The sequence below is a fragment of the Agelaius phoeniceus genome, chromosome 1 (genome assembly GCF_051311805.1).
Source record: "Agelaius phoeniceus isolate bAgePho1 chromosome 1, bAgePho1.hap1, whole genome shotgun sequence".
NCBI lineage: Eukaryota > Metazoa > Chordata > Aves > Passeriformes > Icteridae > Agelaius > Agelaius phoeniceus.
The window spans coordinates 28,351,901-28,374,411 of NC_135265.1; the positions used below are offsets into that span (position 1 = coordinate 28,351,901).

A 22,511-nucleotide genomic window follows, 5' to 3' on the forward strand; every position below is an offset into this window, starting at 1 on the left:
CTCTGAAAAATGCACTCACAGCAGAGCAACTTGAACGTAATTTGGAATTCACTAAGGACTTTGATAATAATTTATATTTTCCAAATATATGTTAATTAATTCTAATGACATTAAAATAATCTCTCATTTTAGTGCTATCATAGTGCAAACAGAAATTACTAAAAAGCAATTAATTCTCATGTAGACTTTATTTCATAACAACTAAAAGAGGCTCTTACTTGATCAAATTTAACAATATTATTCCTCAAAAAGAAAAACCACAAGAAACTCTTGAATAGACCATGAAAATCTATCACTTGAACTCATTAAAAAAATAATAAATTCGTTTTAAAACATAAAAAGTCATGTTCTCAATAGTTTCTAAATTAATTTGCTTTAGGATGTGGTTATTAGTAGATACGGTACCAATATTCATTTTATATCTGGATTCTATTCCCATCTAGATTCAAGGGATTCAACAGATCACTAACTAATATTACAAACAATTACTTTCATGTTACTTGCTGTAACTCAGAAGACAATGAAGGGTTAAAAGCTGACATGTGACTGTACTTAGCATTACTGATGCAGGAGTACACATACACCCAGTTATGTCTATGAAGCCATAACAGCCCCGTTATCAGACCAAGTGCAATCTCTGTTATTATGCAGCCATTGGTAGATTACTGCAGATTTATAACCTCAAAGGGTGTGTAAAAGTTAGTAACAACATATTACAGTTGTGTTCATGTCACAAAAGTCCCAAACTTTGTTGTTCACAATTTATGATGGCACTTTAAACACAAAACAGTGTCCACAAATCCTCTTTAATCGAGCAACACCCTTACAAGTCCTTACTGTAATAAGCCCTTCATATCATTCAGAAGAAAAATTCACAACATTTCACTGTCATTTTTCTTAACTTACTTGACTGTCATCTGTGTGTAGATGGCTTAATGGTTTACTTGAGTACTGAACTAAAAGTACAAAACCTGTGTAAACCTAGAAAACATATGCTCATCAAGAGCTAAAATAAATATTGCCATTCACGCTGTTCTGTAAGCTGAGATTAGGGTTTTTTTACATGGCATAGGGATTTAACTGCAGAATTCATTAAGGTGAGTGGAAGGAATACAGCTAAAATTTACTGCCACAGGAAGATTTATCTTTAGAATACATCTAATAAAATTTAAGTATGAGCTGCAGTACCTGAATACTTTAAAGAGTCATAGGAGAAAAAAGTGGTTGTGAGGCTGCAACATAAAGCTGAAGGAAAGGAAGCTTTATTTGTCTTGGTCCAGCAATTGTGGTAAAATATTATGCACCTCTTGTAAGTATCTAATTACTGATGTCCTAACTTTTATTTCATTTATTTTGACAACCTAAACTGTCTCTAAAGTGCCTATCTGCATTTGCATTTTAATGAATAATAATTGAAATTTATTCAGCACATTATATTTGCATCTCAGTGGTTCATTTACAGATTAATATTCTTATTACCTAAAACAAACTATGCATAGATATTCAGGTTTGGGAATTACTAGCAAGCAAGCAAGACACTGTGGGTAGCATTATAATTTGGTCAACCTGTTAGCCTCAGCTTTGGCTTTTGCATTGTATTAGGTGTCAGTGGTGGCTGGGAATCCTGGACTCCAGCAAGCTGTATTGCAGGTCCAGGGAGATAAAGAATAAGACTTCTCACTGATTTCCCTAAAAGTTTTCAATTTATGCCATCTCTGATACAATAAGTACTGTAAATCGCACAGAAGAAATAAGTAGCACTCACTGCTTTCTACAATCACACTGATAGTAAAGAAAAAATTGGAATATATTGGTACATTGTGATCAAAAAGAAAATCAAAATATCAAAAAAACCACAGATACCCAGGCTTGTATAAGACTTGTATAAACCAGACTGATACATATTCTGCCTGAACCATGAAAATCCAAAAAAGAGCAATGTAAGGGTGCAGAATTGATTCCAGAAAGTGCATTCCACCTGCATTAATTTGATTTCTGATTTTGACAGTCACAATTCAGTAGTCACTACAATGATTTCCTTACTTTCACCAAAAAAAAAAAAAAAACCACCAAACTTTACTGCTGTAGTAAATTTGATTACATATTTTACAGCTTTTGGTATTCACAACATAAAGAAACAAACCCACAAGCACAAAAGTGACATTTGGATTTTATATCCATGACTGGTTCTCTGGCAGATCAGGTTTAAATGTCAAGCTTCTGTGCAAAGATTTAGCCCCCAGCATTAATCTTTCTCACCCATATATTCTTATCAGGACATTTATATTCCAGCATCTTAGAAAGTACTTGGTATTCTTTGCTATATAATCTCCCTATTTCCTGGGATAAGGCTGGATCTAATCTAAACCAAGGACTCATGCAATGGGCTCCCCTAAATTTTAAAACTGTCAAGTGAAGGCTGCACTCTCTGAACACTCCTGTCTTCAGATTAACCTTTTATCATACAAAAAAGAATCTACTTAAAAGTAGATATAAGGTAGATATCTAAGACAGCCTCCTAGGCAATGCAGCTTATGAACAAGGCCAGTGACCCTGGAAGCAGACATCTAGAATAAAAATGAAGACACCTTGAAGTGCCTCTTTGTCTCCTCCAGCTCTAAGTGGTGCTTATGCTAACTCAGTGATGCACACCAGCTCTGCAGGCAACAAAATAGATCCCTCCTTATGAGAGATACTAAGACATTATCAATTCTGAAAGAATTAGAGATACTTACATACAGACTTTGCAAAGGCATTCTGATTTAAGAAGGCTGCAAGTATGGGACTGCACTTTAAACCCAAATCCAATAACATAATCTAATCAAAAAGGACATTAAAAAAATTTTAAGGAACTTGTAGAAGATGAGGAAGAATATTACTATATGATGTCCAGTGGTATAACCTCTGGAAATAAGACTAATCCAAAAAGAAAGCTACAATCAAACAATGTAACTTCGTTAGACAAAATGAACATTCTCAAACAGCATCTAGATGTTTTGAGAATGTTAATTTCTAGCTAATTTAATTTCTAGCTATTTTCTTTTTATATGGAAACAGAGCAAGCATGGCTCTCAGAAAATTTCAGCTCACATTGACCAAACTCAAAAGCTAATGTCTACTGCAGCTGATAAGGAGATGAATTACTGTTCAGTTAATGCTAAAAGAACCAGTAGTTTTAGTACTTTTATCACATAGCTATTATTATAGATTTGAAAACACGCATTCTTGTACCCAAACATCTAATCTAGTGATGGTCCCCACACACCCTTCCATCAGGCCAAGCAAGACCCAAGGGAGGACCCCCAGTGCTCACCAATGAAGAGGTTGGTGCGGAGGCTCCACCTCGAGATGCCTGCCTGAAATCCACTCTGCTGCAGCAAAGGCAAACAGGAATTATTGTGCTGAGTCTAACTTGGTAAGCACAAACCTACAGAATTTTGGCAAGAAGCAAAATACAAGGAAGAGAGCCTATATCAGTCCTTTTTTCACTTGCTTGAGCTTTCTTTTCCAATGTCTTCAAGCTGATGTGTTTTGCTGAAACCTTACCTCTTAACTGTTACAGTTCTTGCTCCTTTCTAAACTATAAAGAAGTTGAAAACTGAAGAGTTACAGAATTCTCTTTTTTTGCTAATGTGTAAACATTACTGTCTTAGAAAGAACAATTTCCATTCCAGTGCAGCATTCTTTTCAAAGTCCCAGGCTATTAACATCATTAATGTCTTTCCCTCCTAATTATTTTTAAATAAGGGAGGAAATAAGCAAAGAATGGCCCACCATGTTTCAAGTATTTCAAATCACATGGTTGAAAATGAAAGAGAGGAAAGAAATAAGATCAGACTTCAGAGCAGATTTACAGAAAGCATATAATCATTGCATAGCATGGGATGGCCTCTGGGCTGCAATCAGTCAGGAATCCTCAGTAAAATTATTACAGTGATACAATGGAGAGTTTCTGGCTCAAAAAGTAAGAGTATTAATACTGAGTGAAGTCCTTGCCCCATTTGATCTTAATAAAGGATTAAGGCAGAGAGATAGAGAGATACATGGCTCCCTACAGGCAGATCCCTACAGCTTCACACAGTGGTTCTGGGAAACCAATGTCATTGCTGTTTCAGGACAAGCCTGCAGCTACTTTTTTTTATATGCTAACTCTGCTAAAATAAGAATGAAAGAATTTACAATAAAGATCATGATGTCTGGAGACTTGAAGACAAATGGGACTTGAGATTAGTAAAGATAAGTCAAATATATCCTTGTAAACTGAGAAAAGTGTTCTTTATCTAGTTAAACTTGATAACCATGAATACAAATGAATCTGAACATTCAAATAAAAAGGAAAATTAAGCCTAAAACCAGTGATGAATAAAAAAAGTTTAAATCCCATTTTTAAGCTGCCTGAGGTTACTGACAAAAACTGATTTCAGATACACAAGACCATTATATGGTTATTCTTTTCTACAGAAGTGGTACACAGTACTTATCTCCAGAGGAAGCATTTTAAAATATTAGAATTGAAATAACAAAGTAAATTTGCTAGGAAAGGGAATAACAAAAGCCCAAAAAATATGTGATAGAAGGTATAAATAGAGATGAAGATAGAAAGAAAAATGGGCAAGCCTCAGTGGGCAGGGAAATATCAAGGTCATCTAAGGTCATTAAGTCCATTTAAACATCCTTTCAATGTAAATTACACATTAAGAAGTAAAAAACAATCTGCAAAAGACCAAGGGCTATGACTGGAAATGGTAAAGATACACAAGTTATACAAAGTCATTTAAGCCACACAGGAATGACCAAGAGCTCTAAATGCCCAGAAATCTGTCAGGAGCTGGAGGAACTCTTTGGTCTGCAGAAGCAGAGAAGGGATGTAGCACTGAAAAGATAAAAAAAGAATCAACCAATTCTAAGAGTGAGAAGTTTATGATCTATAAGTATTCTCATGGGCAATTCCAATTAAATGCATTTGTGTCTAAAATATCAAGAACTGAAATCCACTCTACAACAGTGCTGGGCAGAGAAGTTCTCTTCATATACATCAAATTCCCAAGTTTTCTTGAAGGAAAAAAAATGCAGACACATTGCTTTGAAATTACAGACACTGCAGAATGCTTCATGCTTTTAACTGATGGATGCAGATTTTAAAAATAGAAAAAATTCCCTCTTCCTTTTCCCCAACTCATCTCCTTCCCCTGTACAAAATAAATAGAAACACCCAAAGTCTTAACTACGCATAAATAATTTTTAAAAATCCCAATTTTTAAGCAAGTGGTCAAAGCCATATACACTGCTTTACTACAAACTGATTGTGTTTTCCCATATTCTTTCATCCTTTTTTCCACATGCTGTGATTTCTTCTTTTCATTTGAAGGTCTGCATATTGCTATGCCTTGTTTATTGACTATTTATTTAATGATTATTGCTGAAAAAAAATCTATTGGCATTGAAAAACTTTAATCTCCACTTTGTGCTTCATTGTGCTGGAAACATGTTACCTTTTTTTAAAGCACAACTGCACTTCATCCTAAAAAACACTGGAGAGTGTAGCAGAGATGACTATAATGAAGCATTTTAAACAGTTTAAAGACTCTCATTCAGCCAGACTCCAGGGAAACAGCAGACAAAATAAATGAGCTCTTTCTTCAATTAAAAAAATAAAATTAAATTCAAAAACTGCAAAGGAAAAAAACCAAACTACAATCCCATTTATAAACAAGCATTTGAATCTAAGGATTTTTAATTCTATCAAATGATCACATTATTCTCCACATTTTTGGTGTATACTTTTGTATCTAAGTGAATGTAAATCCAGATGATAGCTGAGCTTGCAGAAGTTCTATTTTTAAAAATCATGAAACTTCATATAGCTTTATATTCCATTATCCAAAAGTAAGTAAAATATGAAACCCTTTTTGAATGTGTGGCTCAGCAAAAGACCACAAGAATTTGATGCACATCTGGAAGCTGACTAATGTGCTGGACATGCAAAATAAAACAATGACAAAAAATTGTGGGTCAAGGGTCATTTGGTTCTATTCTTCTATAAAAAGAAAAAAATTGTTGAAGTTAGTAGAAATTGTGACAGCACCATATAATCTGTGCAAATGCTCAGGCCAAATAATAACACAGCACTGCATGTTTTCACTGACAAAAGCAAAATGACATAGAAAGACATTGCAAGGGCATTTCTTTTTTTAAGGTCTAAATTCCTCATTTCTGGGGCTGAATGAAGCTAGAAAAGTGTAGATAATGACAAAATCCTGCCTTATGTCCCTGTAATAGACTACTACTGAGAAAAAGAAAAATCAGAACAATTCTTCAGGAGAACTAGATTGTGTGTGATCCAGGGTTCATAAGAAAAGCTCTTCTGAAGCATGATTGGACTCACAATGTACACCCACCACAGAGTGCAACAACACACCCAACACATTCCTCTCATTGCAACATTCCTAGGGACAAACAGTCACTTCTGCTTCACTGAAGAGAAATCTAGCATATGCTTTGGCACGCTCTGGACAGGCTGAAAATACTGAGCACATGGACTTTGCAAAAGCAGAAGAACCTGGAATTCCAAACTACTTCTCCACCTAATGTGTCAAAATGTCAGAAATTTCAGACAAAAATTTCATTACAGACACAGAGGAACTAATGCTGGTAAATACAAATGTGTACACATAGAGATAAAACTGAATGTATCACTCATATATAATTTTTTACCTTTGTTTTGCTTATTTAAATAGGCCAAGTGTTCAGCCTCTATCGGGAAATAAGAATCCCAAAACCCTACACAAGATGGGCCAAAGTGTCTCCCAAAAGGTATCTCTTTCTCAGGCCCTGTTTTTATCCTCTTTGAACATTTCTGCCCTCAAATTTATTTGTAACCAAAAGTGTTTTGTTTGTCCACTTTCTAGGGAAAGTTACACAATTCCAAGGAGCAACCTTGTGCTCCCAGTGCTATCAGGCAGACAGCATTCAGCTACACTTCAGAAGGCATGCACTCTTCCACACCCTCTGGAGTACAGCAGATACATCAGTAGGAAGGTATAATTCACACTTTCAGTGCAGACCCAACTCACAGCTCATGTTTGAATAGAATACATTACATCACCTGGAAGGGACCTGCAACGATAATCTGGTCCAACTGCCTGACCACTTCAGGGCTGATCAAGTACAATATGGTTTTAAGGGCATTGTTCAAATGCCTCATAAATACTGTTGTGTGTCATGTTATCACCAATCTCTCTACAAAGGCTGTTCCAGTGTTTGACAACTGTCTCAGCAAAAAGTTGCTTGATTAAATGCAAAAGTTAAAAAAAAAAAGATTAATTATGTACAACACCTCTGAATATAATGAAAATATTCAGCTATTTCAAATAATAAAGCCTGAAGTTCTATGCATGGTCATCATACACCTTAGTTTTAATAATTGATACTGTTTCATGGCATTTGCATAAGCATTTCCTTCTGTATCATGCCGAACATGTTAAATATTTTAACTCATCTTCCATCCCAAGACTATCCCTGCTCTGGAAGGGGAACCCAATTTAGGGCCTCCTACAGACAACATATTATTTCACTCTCCACTGTTTCCTTTAGAGGAAGGAAGTCCATAAAGGTTTTTACAAATTACTGCAAAGATGATGCACAGGGAAACAAAGGGCAACTTGGAACATGTGCTGAAGCACCTACCTAACATCTCCTAAAGTGGAGCCATCTTCTGCAAAAGAAATTCCTGTCACAAAACATTAATGCCTCCCTGGAAGCTTCTAATCCATTAAGATCTTGGCATTAACATTCAGAATCAACTGCACAAACAAAACAGGTTGTGTTCTACAAGTTCCAGTAAGAGTTGTATTCCCCTGGAGCAGCAGAGACCAAAATCCAGAGTCATTCACCTGAGACCTTGCTCAAGGAGATCTGGCCAGTTTTGTAAGGCAATATTGAATATTCACTAGAGGAAAGAGCAGGAATGACTATCCCAACTACAATCAGCTAACCTCTTTAAGTGTAGTATTTTATGCTGCAGAATGCTTCCACAAAGGCAGAAAATATTTTTCCCCTAGTCTATGCAATCAGAACCATGGATACAAGTCTTCTGGACAAAAGCAAAAAGCTTACCACTAAAGAAAATGTTTGAATCGCTCGTAAATTTGAAAGCAAAGACGGATGTTTCTCTAGTTCCAACTCTTCCATTTCCTGACATCTACAAGTGCACCAAGCTGAAAGAGGATGCCCTTTATTCTATGAACAAATCTAAAAATCAAACCTTAAATTAAAAATGTTTTTGGCTGTCACAAAACATCACCTTGAACCAAACACTCTAATAGCCATAAAAATAACTTCATGAGCTTTAAACAGGAAGTATAAATACTATTTCCTCAAAACTGCTTCTGAATCAAGACCTGAGTATGACAAAGCTTTCAACATCTATCACCCATTTCAGGCAATAATGTGGTCTTGTTTTCTACAACAAAGAGACACTGTCAAACCACTTGCAACACAGCTCAGCTCTCTTGTATGGAACTGCTGGCCAAGGTCCCTGAAACCCACGGAGGGTTTCATTCCACAGCCATGGTGCACAGAGAAAAACCTGACATCAAATAGGTTTTGTTAACACTGGAATTATTCCTGCAGATTCTCTCCTTCAACAAATCTTCACTTGCTTTAACAGGAGTCTTTTTAAGTCTCTCAATGATGACTTCATATACGCATTCTAAGTGTTCCAACAACAAACTGCCATGGTAATTACCTCTCAGAAAGCAGGGAAACCACTGCACAACTCTCCCACACAACATGCATTCAGATTAGGCTTCTGCGTGAATAGTTTTAACACCCATTCTCATTTTCACATTCTTCTTATGTACAGAACAGTCACATTTTGTTTAACAAAATATGTTAGGATCTTCTACAAGAAATTCTACACAAAGCAAGGGTGTGTTGAACACTAGTAAACCATACAAAACCAGATATTTACATCAAAACCCACATAGCTCAAGTATTAGTACAGAAGAAGCCTGAGACACTCAGATGAGTACTTTTAACTTGGGATGAGAGAATGCTACCATGTCCACTGCCTCTGCAGTGTTTACAGTTTCTTAACAAATTGCTAATTCCAAGAGCAGAGGTTCCAAACAGGTGTTGGAAAAGTTACGTTAGATTTAATAGGAAGAAATTAAAATGGATTTTTTCTTTCTCGGAATGTAAATTTAGGCCAAACTTCTCCTTTTCCCTCTCCCTAGGGAAAGCTTAGAAAAGCTCATTGTCCCATTTTACCCTACAGAATTTTGCCCCTAGCAATTTTTCTCCAGTTATGGTGGGTATCTGGTATTGTTCACATCTTCAGCCTAGATTACTTACTTTATTGGAATTCCTTTTAAAAATTGACTGCTTAGTATGAGCATACAGTCTCTGGCCTCAGAATTAGCATACTCACCCGAATCAATTCTCCCAGTGAGGGGAGTTTTTGTTGGGTACACAAAGAACTTTATAAACAATTCACCAGGCATGAAAAAAAAAATCCCATAATGATCATTTTCATTACACATATCCTTGTGATTTCATTAAAGGAATGGGTACTATAATAGGCTACTATTCTCAATGAAAGAATATATGCTAATAGAGCATACTAAACAAATTCTGATCTCTGCTGTAGCCCTGCAGTCCTGCTGAGTGCACTGGAGCAGACTGAATGACCATGGAAATACAGTTTGGTTCATGAAGGCTGTTCACTCTGCCTAGCTAACATATATAACACAAGTAAATCTCTAGGGTGCAAGCCAAAAGTATCTTCACTAAAAGTTAGGTTCTTGACTTCAAACATAGTAGCTAAAGTAAATAGGAGATGCAAGTGATGTGAATAGCTCCCAAAAATCACTGTGGAAAAATCCGCACCCTCTTACATGAAGCTGGTTCTAGTCAAAGACCACAACAAAATTTATTAACCAACTTTCACTCAGATACACCTGCAAGATGACTTCAATAGTTCTGTGATTAAATTGAACACCAAATGAAATAATCTGTTTCAGTGGTAGGACAGAGTTCTTAGATTTTATCTATTTTTTTCTTCTATTTCATATTAATTATTTTAAGTTCTATTTGCCTTTTTATCATAGTAATCTACAACCCCCATAACATGACATACATAACATTATCACAAATAGCTAAGAGGCATTAGAAGATAAATTTTACTCACAGATAATAATTTTTTATCTCTTAAATGATAGGTATCTCCTATTCACACAGAATACATAAAAGGAGGAAATGTAAATTCTATCTTATCAAATGTAATACAAAATGTGACATGAATTTGTAACAGAAACTGCCAAACAGAAAACAGAAACAGCCCTAGACTTACCATGTCAAAATGCCTTAAGCTACTTAGAAAACTTGAGGCAATTTTCAAATACCCTAGAGCAGGACTGTATCTTTTTATTACTTTTCCATTAAGAGGAATCATTAGTGAAGACAGTTGAAGTATGCATCTAAAAATAATTTTTAAAATAATAACAAAGAAATTACACAATAATTTTCATTTTAAATCTCAAATTATTTACTTTTGATTTTAGAGATTGCTTACCATTACAAATGGACACAGTCCTTTTGTAATGGTAAGTCCAAAATGCTGCATTATTTTAATCTATTCAATGAGATTATTGACAAGTTTGATTGCTAACTATGAGAATCCAAGTCAACCTTAACACCATCCAACAGGCAACTAGTGACAATGACATCAAAATGTTTTGTGTTACTGTACTGCACATGGCTCTATACATATCTTGCATTTAACCCTATTTCTTGACCAAGCAAGGAATAAATACCAAAGCTAGCTACATAATTCAGTTCCTTTGTATTACTTAGGGCTCAATATATCTTGCATATAACCATGTTACCTGAAACACTTCCAGGGAAGGGAACACAATGCAACACATCAGTCTTATGCTTGATAGCCTAGTAGACAAACCCTATAAAGGTTTCAACGTGACACTTCAATCCTTTTCAAAAGGATATTATATCAGGATATTCAAATACTTAGAATTCCTGTCTGCCATGAGGAAGTTGGACAGACTGAGGGGAAAATAAATCTGTTTTATGCAACTAAAACAATTAAGAAATTAATCTATCACAGAACAAATCTTATGCAATACAGATTTAAGTCACAGTTAGGATTCCACGTGGAAGAAATCCAAGAAAGTCTTGCCATCTAAGATTTTTTACAAGAGCTACCTCACAATTACAGCCCAAATATAATCATATTCTACTGAGTGACACACAAGTTGTGAATTGCTGGAACATCCTCTGAGTCATTTTAAAGTCACGATGAAATGTGAATGACACAAAAGGTGGTGTTTAAAGAACAAATGGAGAGCTGTGGTTCCTGTGAGCACTGCTGGCTGCCAGGCTCAGACAGGATCCTGTGCAGCTTCCTCACTTTCCACTGACTTTAACGCTGCAACAAATGAACACCTATGAAAATTGAAAACAAGGGCAGTGTGAGCTGATGTGTATAATGTGTCCCTTGAATGTTCTACTACATGCAGATTTATCTTTTCAAACTTCCTCCAGGCCTTCCTATTGCACATATTCAATGGAACTATCTTTGTCTTAAAGGTACATACACTGAATCTTAAATTACAACATGCTAGTTCATGTTGCACCTTGCTCTCGTCCTCACAGGTTTAGGTCTGTTCAGTGAATTTTTACTGCCATATTAACACAAGTAAGAAAACAGGCTTTGCTTCTACCCAAGTTAAGCACTCTCTAATGAAGTTAAGCTCAATTGAAATAGGCCAGACTGCAATAAAATTAAAGTCAGGACGTACTATTACATTTTTATGGAGAAAAAGAGACTATGAGTAGGAATCCAATTAGATGGCTTTACTGAATATAAGCATTTTATTGTACTAAGAGGGTAAAATAATCTACCCATATGGACACCTGGAATATATCCTTTAAAAGAGCTGTTTGAAAAGGCCCATTAAGGCTTACTGTGATTTTTGTGATTCATTTCAGAAGCTCAATTCATAAAGTAACCAACCACTAGCATTGGAAAGAAGCACCACTTCTAAAGAAAGCTATCCAGACACACAATCTCTTGAAGTATTTTTGCCAGGGTGCTGAAGGTGATTAAAACTAGCTCAGTTTTACATTTCTGCTCTGAACACACTCCATGAAGGCAGAAGACTGTATTTAGGAACAAGCAGATCATCAAGCCATAGAAGAGTTCTGGTATTTTTTCCACCTCCAACAATACAACCATCAAAGCTTTGCTGCCTTACCTAATCAAGGGACGTTGCAAAGAGGGAGCCACTGAAGATTTAGTTTCTCTTCAGCTCATGTAGCTTTTACTACAGGAGCATCTCCTCAGAGAATGAGAGTCCCTTACAATGGCCCTGTCCCGGCAGGAGAAGCAGCAATTCCCACTCTCCAGATTTATCACCCTGCCCCGCTCAGATCTCCAGCCTTCCTTTGCCTTCAGCTGGCATGGAAAGGCAGGATGCTGTCTCTCCTCTAAAGGGACCAACAGAGATTTACCCCACCACAGCAAGACTTCACCTTACATATGCACATTGTATATTGGGATATGCACCTTACAAGTCTGAGATGTAACACAGAGAGTGTGAAGCCTTGGCTCAGGGACAGCTATTTTAGCAATTAATAATATCTCTTTTCCATTAAAAATTCTGGGTTTCAAAAACACCACAGTGATCAGAATAAGGGAGGAAAAAAGCAAGAAGTAATTTTCCTACTGGTGATCTATTTTGGACCTGCTATGCCAGGTAAGTGTTAAAACCTATAGAATAAGTAAGTAAGTTCAGGCCCAGACTCAGCTATGTGAGTTTCTGTTCAACCTGTGCCCCATCCCTACATCTCTTCACTGTGCTGCACTGTCAGAAACTCAGAGAAAACAACATATCCTCCACAAAACCCAAGCATGCTTAGTATGTCCTCCACACTTTTCAAGCTCTGTCACCATGTCACTTCTCCTTCAATGCTTCATCACCCATCTGCCTGCCACTTCCTCTGCAGACACTGGCACTGGAATCACTCCATGGATTTTACACACAAGTCCTGCTCCTTTGAACTTTAGGATCAAAACTGGCATTCAGGTTTTCCTGGTAAGCATTTGAGAGTTTGAATAAGCTGCAACTAGGCAGGTCACTTCTATTTCTATCCTCCCTTCACTTTGGCACTTACTCTTCTCCTGATTTTTTCAATTATAGGTCTCTTACCTTCCAACTATTTCTTCTGAGCACACAGGCACAAATACAAACCATGTCTTTGGTGTATGGGATGAGTTAGAAAAAGGTCATTTAGCTACAAGATTATCTCCACTTGAAATTGCAGAGAAGACGAAGGAACCTGACAGGTCCATTAACAAAAATAAAAAGGCAGACACAACCCAAAAAGCACAAAACAAAAATCAAGCTCTTATTTATCAACTCACATTGACTAGGGAATCAGACACTGGATGTGCAACTCAGAGGTAGATATGACAAACTCAGTTTCTCCTAAAACTCAGTCATTAACCTTACAATCTCATCAAGTGATTGCTTTTCTAAACATTAAAAAAGCAAATGCAGAAATTATTTTTATTTTATCAAAAAGAACTTCACTGCTACAGCATGGAGAAGTGGATTTCAATAAAATCTAGTGAGCTACACCCAGTGGAAGTCACAGTGTCATCCATTTGTCTTCTGATACGAAAATGAATATAAATCAGTATTTATAGTTAAATTGTATTGAAAAGTTTATGCCTACATTAAAATGTAGGGCATGAAAGAAGACAGCACGTTCTGATTAAACAACATTCAGGACAGCTTTTGTGCAGTATAATAATTTTTCTTCAATTACATGTAATTAAATACTAAAAAAGGATGGGGAAGAGGACAAAGTATTTAAAACATAACATGTAATATTATTACTGTTTGTTAGTTCATTGTTGCTAGTACCACACTCAACAACCACCCCATTTTCCATCACTTTAAAATAGTTTTATTCATGCTGAACTGTGCTATACTTTGAACTGATATATCAACATGCAAGGAAAAAAAATAAGCAAACATTGTGATTTAAATTTTAAAAAATCAAAACTCACAACCAAAAAACCTGCTGCCTCTTCTCTCCTGTAGCTGGCTGTTGTCTAATGACTACTTTTATTCCAGATCTTCAAAGTCAAGCAGGAATTTTTTCTGGGACAGCATGTTCTAATTAAATTTATTTGTGGTGGCCCATTTTTAAAGATTCAAATTGAACATCTTTTTGGTAGCTGAATGACAGTTTCTAAATCATTTATTAAGCAAGGAGAATTCTCTGTGGACAATACTTGGGACTTCTGTAAAACAGTATTGACAAACACTAAAATGTAACTTATGCTTCCCAAATTTAGCTGTAGATGAGGTGTGCAAAATCACCTTGCTCCTGAGTGACAACAGAGAAAATGCCTCAGTTTCACATGAGAACTAATGAAACAAGACCCTTCCTCTAAAAGCTTCCCTAGCTGAATTCCAACACAGCCAGGAGTGAGCAATACAGTAGCAAATCAAATGCTGCAGAATATCATAACACAGAAAAACTTGAAACACTTTCTCTTTACTCTTTCTGGACATCAGGGAAACCATAGCATGGTTTACTTGTTGACAGGAATGGAAGAGGATTCAGTAAAACCCCTCTTTGTAAGCCCTTGGAATAAAACCAGCCTGTAAGAGGACACTTATAAAAAAATCAAAAATCTAAAAATTGAAATTCTGAGTCCCTTGTGGAAAGAGTTAAAAGAGTTAAGGTACAAAAATAGGCTACAGTGTAATTCCTGAAGTAATAGTAGTATTCTTGTTAGTGATGTGCATTTAACAATTGCCAGTCTGAAAACAATGGGCTCAATATCCTGGTCCCAAACTGGGAATTCAAAATTTACAATGGGATATTTTATTTAGTTTTTAAGCAGTCAAAATGAATTGTTCATTGCTTTAGGTTTTATGACAAAGCTTGTACTTATAACAATCTTTCAACTTTTTTGGCAACCACGGGAAGCCTTAGAACTCAGCAATATTAACTATGATAATTCATGTAAAATTTCATATCAATCCAGATTGTTACACCTTTGTTTTAAAGCAACAAAAGGAGAAAGATTGAACATATTAAAGGATCAAATAATAAAAACTAAGTTAAACTAAAATTGAAAGTCTTTCAATCACTAGGAAGGTATCATTTCATACTGCTAATTACTTAGGAGACAGCTTGAGAGTCAAATAGAATTTGGGCCTAGGGACAAATTGATACCAGTGAATTTTATACTCCAATTCATACTTCAGGAACAAACACCACAGCTTAAATTGTTTATGATGTATGAATGATTTACAGTGGTGGAGATGAAAACAGCTGTGAAAGTAAGACTAAAAATAAAGCCTTTGAATGAGAAGGGTGTATCATTACATTCTCTCCCTGGTATATTGTCAGTCAAACACAAATAATATCCACAACTGCTCTGTGATTTCTGATACAATTTTCAACTTATTCCTTTTATGATCAAATTATAACACTTGTCTTAAAATGCTCTGTGGTAGCAAAGACCCTGAAGCAAGCCCACATCTCCTGGCACTCATTTGTTATAACAGACTGCTCATGGGTTCTTAGCAACCTTCATTTTCATGTTCCTTCCCAAAAAACTGATAGGATTTATTTTTATAACTTCTTTGTTGAAGGACTATATGGAAGACAATCCCACATACAACCAACTGTTAACAGGCCTCCTGAGACCTTCAAAGATGTTATCAAACACCATGTAAGGGCTTTTATCTGTTTTGTTACCATTTGTTAAGGGAGGAAGCCTCGCACATTCCGACAGCTGATGAGCAAAACACACTTTTGAAGGCTCTGCCTCAATACCAACTTGTCACTTATACCTTGGAGAGAAAGGGCTTTTGTTTTCAAAGTACAAAGCCCAAAGCCCTGCCAAGCAGTTCCACCAGGGATCCAAAGGCATCTCAACAGTGGATCACCTGAAAGCAGTTTGTGTGAGAGATGTCATTTCTGGAGCAGCTGCCTCCTGCCTGGCTCCTGTCAGGAGCACCCCGCAGGCAGCCAGGACCTCACAACCCAACCCACACCGACCCCAACGCCTCCTCTGGATGATCCCTCCCAGGATCCTCTCTCTGCTCTGACAGAGCTTACCATGAGACACAGAGTGCTGCATCTCAGACTTGGTAAGCTTGGGGTGAAACATTTCAACAGGTGCTGCTGCATGAACAGCTCACTGTGGCTTCCTCATAAACTAAAACCGTTACAGACCAATATGATCAAATAAATGTTCTCATGACAACCCATAGTCCCACAGATAATGACAAAATTTTTCAAAATGATGGTGATGTCTAAGTATTTAAATGGTTAACAATTTCTTATATTACATTTTTCACAGACATTGATATTACTCAAATAATTCAATTACTCTCTCAAATAAGAGATTTCATAGGACCTACTCTTGATGAGTTAACACTTGGTGATGATAGGGTATTACCAGCACCCTGCTCTGACCAACTGACATGTTGTTTTTCATCAAATTATTGGATTTATTTCCCTTTGGATTCCCATTTATTTCCCTTTACTACGATTCAGCACAGGAAAGAAAAACATTTGAAAATAAAGTTAGACTGGGCTTGTATCAATATTCAGTTGTAATACCCAAGCTCAGTTCCCTGAGTAAAATAATTACCACCCAAGAATGACAGAGAGAGATTAAGAATAGTAGTGAACAGTGTTTAAACCCTAACAATAAAACAATTTCCTTAGAAGTTCATGAGAGAGTACTTGAAATCATGGGACATACTTTAAAGAAGTTAAGAAGTTAAAATATTATAATGCTTATTTATAAACATTAAAAAGAGACATAAAAGGAATGTGATGAAATAATCCAAAGTATTTCCAACAATCCTAAAGATTCCCAAATATTTAGATAATGTGATGAAAATATCCACAGGGTCTTGACCAGAATATACATTACCCCTTTTAAAACAAATTATATGTTTTAAAGAAATTCTCCTCTTAACTAAGAGGAGCCAGTCTGTTTTCTAAAGGAAACATTTCTATCACTGTGATATTTCTTCATAACCAAAATCCTTTCTGTAATTGTGTTGATTTCAGGGCCAGGAGCTGTCTGTTCTTATCACCTCAAAGAGAATTCAAAGAGCAGATCCTAAAACACTTCACCATTACTCTTTCTGTACTCCAGTTTTGAACACAACCCAATTTACCAGCGTAGTTAGATTTGAGAAAAAGATGAATTGTGGCTCAATTTACACTTAAACAAACACAAATCTATTTGGATCAAGCTTCATTAGACAAAAAAAAAAAAAAAAAAAACAACCAAACAAAAATCCCACCCAAACTGGAATTCTTAAGGCTATGGTTGAAACTCTCCTGGCTAGTCTGGTCATGAAAGCACCATCCTTCACAAATTTACATGCTCTGCTGATGCTCTCACAGTCAAATAAAAGGCATACCTAAGTTACCAGGCAAGGTGTTCAGAGTTAAAAGCTTTTATCTTTTGATAAAGTTTCCTTTAGGAGACAAAAGGCAGAAGAGTTCAAAGTATGTCTCCCACATATAAAGGAAGTAGAATGATGTATCAGTGTTTTATCATGATTATTACGTTCTAGTTATTAAAAATTTATTAAATAATGACCATTTGTACAATATTTTTAGATCTTCAGAAACAGAAAGCATGCATCCCAAAGTATTAAAAATGCAAACAGATTTCCCCAGTGTAGCCTTAACAAAGGGAAGGTCCAAATAGTTACAAAGTAAAACAATGTAAAATGACAAAGCTAATGGTGCTTTTAAAACAAAACCAGACAACCAAAGAAAGATGACCCACAGATCTGTATTCAGTGTGACACTGATTCTGAAAATGTCACAGAAAGGTCAACAATACAGACAATTATATTTAAAAAAGCAATATCTCAACAGCCAATAATTGAAATGCTTTTAAGATTGTCTGATTGTTTTAATAAAATATGAGTTTTTAATGAAAAACAAGTTAACAAACATAAAACAGAGCATCAGACATGGAACTGCTAAAGAGTACCGCTGTACTGGGATTTTTTTGGTGACAAATCCTTGCAGAATCCAGAAATGAGCACAAAGTAATTACTATTAATAATTCATAATATTTGCAAATTATGAAGTTGCTTTACTGAAAACAGTGATAGGGTTTGATCAGGTGGCAGCTTAACACACCCTGCCTAAGGTGCATACCATCAGTTTTACCATGGATGGTAAAAGAAGAAAAAGAAAAGAAGAAAACAATAAAAAATCCCAAGCCTTACACATCCTCTCTCTCCTGATCCTCCTCTGAAACACCAATAACTGGTTATTTATGTTACTCTCTTGGTGTGATGCCCATTCAAACAAAATAAATTTTAATTACTAAATTTGCATTGAGCAGTAAATATTAGATGAAAATTCTTCAAAAAGAGACAGTTTCAAAACCACATATTTGCCATTTAGAACAAATATATATTCCCCATGTTATGAAGTAGTGCTCTTTCCCCAGCACTGATTCAAGAACAAGTAATTTAAGAGATTCCAGGGGAAAACAAAGACTCCTTAGCTCTTCTCAGCACATAGCAGACAAACAGTGCTTCTAGAAAGTCCAAGTAGGCAAACTTTACCTCATGCCAGATCTAGTCAAAAGTATTCAATACAGTGGCTCTGGATCTTATGACATGCATTATTTCAGTCTCTAAATTTGCATAACCACCACCAAGTACTAAAACTGATCATATCATTAAAGATGACTTCAAGGGCTCAGAAGAAGTCTTTATCAGGGTCACTAAGTTCACCCTGGTATATTAAATCCATCTACTCTGTGGCTTCCTGCTCTGTGGGAAAGGTTCTCCATAAGCTGAGAGCTACTTTTCTTCTTACTCCCCACTGAAATTCATGATTTTAATGCAACAACAAATCTACAGCAGAGACAAAGGTGTCAGAGACCTGAGATTTCAGGATTTAAAGCACCAACCAGCCTGGTTCCTAAAGAATCTGGTCTTCCTAAAAGCACATGTAAGATACAGAATCATGGAGTGAAATTTTAACAGCAACACAAACTATTTTAGTTTCACTTGCTCTTTTTCTTAGCAGCACAGTGTGTGATAGTGTGCAGCAAATGCTCTGTGACAGGTTTTGCCTGGTGCAAATTCCTCCCAGAAGAAAGACCTCATAGCCTATTTCTCCTTATGGCAAATTTTAAGCAAATTAAACCGATAACCATGTCTTGAAAGCCAGTCCTGAGGACAGCAGTGCTGACAGGAGCCCCAGAGGGACAGGGTCCATGTCAGCATGACGAGTGCCAGCAGTGTGGCACTGCAGAGGGACATGCTGTGCACTGCAGGCACGGGGGATGAGCAGCAGCCATGGGATGCCAATTAAAGGGCACTGAGATCTCTGCCAGCCACAGGGCTCAGGCAGCCCTGAAGGGCCCTGGTCCCCACCTGAGGCAGCTGCAGGGAGCACAGCCACACCTTGGGCACTGCTTTGTGTGCTGGGTACACAACACAGCTCGCTCTCGTGAGTGCCTGGGAGCAGCAGCTGGTGCAGAAGCTGCCAGAGGTGTCCCTGCCCTGCTCAGGTGACTGAGCTTGAACACAAGTGCAGCTCTGGCCACTGCTTGGCCCCTTGGAGCTGAAGCAAGAGTCCCTGCCTCAGTCAGCTCTGTCCTGCAGCAATGGGGAGCGGCACTGGAACAGATCGAGGCTGTCCAACACAGGGCTCATCAGTAATCAGGAACTTCTTGCAGTGCCACGAGCAACAGGACAACCAAAATGCTAAAATCAAGGCATTATGATTTAAAGTGAAACATTTTTCACAGCAAGAGGCTGAAGAGGGACCAGTGGTATAACACTGGCTCCTGAGAGATACCAGGCACAGACAAATTTGGCAAACTTGTCACAGAATACGTAACTTGGAGTCAGCTAACCATGTGAGGTAACAAAATGTTATAACAGGATTAAAGTTCAGCAGGTTTTAATCCTATTTTGGATTAAAGCCAGAGAAAAACCTGTAAGAAGAATAATTTACAAATGGAAAGTAGTTCAGGTCTCATCCAGAGTTTAACAAGTGCACAGCACTTTCTGTCCAACTTCTGGTTGACTTAAAGTGAAGGTGGATGTTAATCTTATGTAGAAAGGACCCCATGGATGTGTCACCTTGTACCTTCAAGTAATGTATTTATTTTTGTAAGGCTAGAAGAAGCAGAAGCACACAGAAAAGTCTGTTTCAGCAGATATGGTGTATAATGCAAGGAAACAACCATCTCTTGCAGAAAAATGCCTACCCATACAGGAAAACACTTGCTAACTTAAAAGGAAAAAAGGAATAAAAATGCTAGATCCTTCCTCTTCTTACCAAATCAACTGAATATAATTTAACAAATACTAAATTTTAATCACAGGTTTAGTTTTTAATTATCTCTCACAGAAAAACACTCACAGAGTCATCCTCTGTCTTAATTATTTTGGTTATTTCTAACACCAACAAACAAAAAGTATTCTCACATAAATCAGATTCTTGGATGAGAGAAACAAAAGTTCATATGAATTTGTCTGCTTTTCCCAGCAATTTTTCCTTCAGATGAGGAGTTATAGAGAAAATAGCATCACAGAAGAAGACAGGCAACATTTCTTGCTTATCCTGGCTCCTTCTGAGCCCAGGGCTAAGAAATGGCACTACCTCAGCCCTCTGAGGTTTTGACTTTGCCTACAAGAGTAACTTTCCATCCTGTGCTTACCAGACAAAAGCTAATTAATAAACAGCAAACCACAGGGCACAACTCTTCATGGCTGACAGGCAAGATTAAATCAAGAAAAGATAATTCCTACATGAATTCCTACTGTTATCAAAAATCTTCAGACTAAGCCTTGCCCTCACTGCTTAAACTGGAACTCAGATAAAAGCACTCATATCCAATAAATGGGACCAGTTCAAGACACATGCAAACATTTGGTTCTTCTCCTAACAAGAAGCAACACATCTTAGCATGAAAACAAAGTACAATTCCAAGCCTAAGCAATGCTTTCCAGCTCATTCTTTTTAAAATTAAATGCAGATGCACTCTAATTCAACATAAATTATAATCAATATCACACAGGAGGTCACAGCATATAAACACTATTTAAGGAGCACTTCTCTGAAGAAAAAACAAACAAAACAAAACCCACAAAACCCAAAATAAATAAAATTAAAAACAAAACAGCAAGAGAAATTCGTCCAAACTCTGCTTTTCATTGCAACAACTTTCTGCTGGGAGCACTGCAGTGCAAGGGTGACTGGGAGACATTGGCTCAATCTCACCATGCATCTTTCCAGGTCGAATTAGATTTAAATGTGACATCCAGATTTCAAACACATATTAAAAAAACTCTCCAAGTTTATTTAAGCAAGGAGGTAATTGTTTTCCTTCAGTTTTACTTATTTTGCTAATACAGCCTCTCAGCTGGGAAAAAAATTGGTATAATCCTTTCTGGGTTGTTTGGAGAGCCTGATATTCCTTAATACCACTGTTCAGACACAGCTGAACTCTTTACTGAGTTTGCTCAACAAACAGAGGCTCTTTGTCACACTCAAGTGCAAGAAAAACAACAAACAAGGATGTCCTTACCCACCATGGGCTAAGAGCCATACTTTAAATGAGCTTATGGATTCCTAGTGTGGAAGCACATCCAAACACACCAAGAAGTGACCACATGGAACACCCTCAGTGGAGCCCTCTCAGCGTCTGACAGGCTCCAGGTGTGACATAAAGCAGCACTACTATTGCACACAGACAACAAAATACTTGAAATCATAACCCTCCCCAGCAGGTGAGCAGCTCTGACCTGGCTCTAAGCCTCCCCTTCACCACAGGCCCAGGGCCAGCACACAGCTGCCAGTGAGCCCTGGTGCTCTGCTGGGTAAGTGCAGGGCACACCAGACACAGGAACTGTCCCCCAGCTGAGGATTCCCAAGCCCCACAGAACACCCCCATGTGTTGAGCAAACCCCCTGCCCAGGAGCACTGCTGCCATGGCAGTGCTGGCACCTGTGGTGGGTGCACACACACAGATATTGCTGCTCCTCATGCAGCTCCTGGAAAGCTTCGAGAAGGTATGAACACCTCTGGTTTTTCTTTGACCAAATCTCCCCAAGATACAACAGCAATTGGAGAGAGAGAGAGAGCAACAAGAGACAGGTGGAATGAAATGTCACTGATCTCTGCAGACTGGGCTTCAGTGATGTTTTCCAGTTGTGGAACTTCTCTACCAGACAGCTATTTCCAAACACTTGCAAAATTACAGTGAAGAGTTTGTAAATCACAATTGCTCCATCCCACTACAGCAAAAGATAAAACCACAGAGCCAGAGCTTTACAAAATTTAAACTTCATAAAAATAATTTAGCTTTATATTCCAGGGCTTCCCTCCCAAAAAAAAATTACTGCCTCCAGGTGAATCCATATTGCAGATGTGGGATTATTCAAAATTAGTTTTGA

General features: G+C 37.2%; 1 protein-coding gene across 1 annotated transcript in view; it reads right to left on the reverse strand.

The window, feature by feature from the left end:
* The window catches only part of THSD7A (thrombospondin type 1 domain containing 7A), a 254,195-nt gene that overhangs the window by 231,014 nt on the left and 670 nt on the right, over positions 1-22,511 (reverse strand). The gene's annotated exons all lie outside the window — the stretch shown is intronic.